This window comes from Carlito syrichta, unplaced genomic scaffold (assembly GCF_000164805.1).
Source record: "Carlito syrichta isolate Samal-C Ts95f unplaced genomic scaffold, Tarsius_syrichta-2.0.1 Scaffold301969, whole genome shotgun sequence".
NCBI classification, from domain to species: Eukaryota; Metazoa; Chordata; class Mammalia; order Primates; family Tarsiidae; genus Carlito; species Carlito syrichta.
The window spans coordinates 520-990 of record NW_007246065.1 but is presented as its reverse complement, the minus strand read 5'-3'; positions in this window follow the sequence as shown (position 1 = coordinate 990).

Sequence of the window (471 nt, the reverse complement as noted above, 5' to 3'; positions counted from 1 at the left end):
GGGAGGTGGGGGAGGGGGAGGGAAAGCGAGAAGAAGCCGGAGCGCCCCAGCCATATCAATGTCAGTTACCGGTGACCCAGACACAACACGTGCAGCTTGCATTGACTTTTACTAGACTGTTTACTTTTATTCGTCCCGTTTCATAACCTGCAGCGACTCGAAGAGCAGATTACAGAACCTGACAAAAACAGGATGCGACGGATGTGTTTTACATGTTGGTTTCATGTAGGCGGCACGGAGTTATTTGTGACAGGGGTGAAGAAAGAACGGCACGCGCGCGCGCGCGCACACGCGCACACACACACACACGCACACACACGCACACACACACACACGCACACGACATACACACGCAGGAACAGAGCAAGCAAAAGGCACTTGTGAAAAATGAAAGCGAAAAAAGGAACCCGGCCCAGCCCGCGCGGCCTCGAGGAGCCGCGCGCCCGACGGGCCCGTTTTGCAACACGCCAG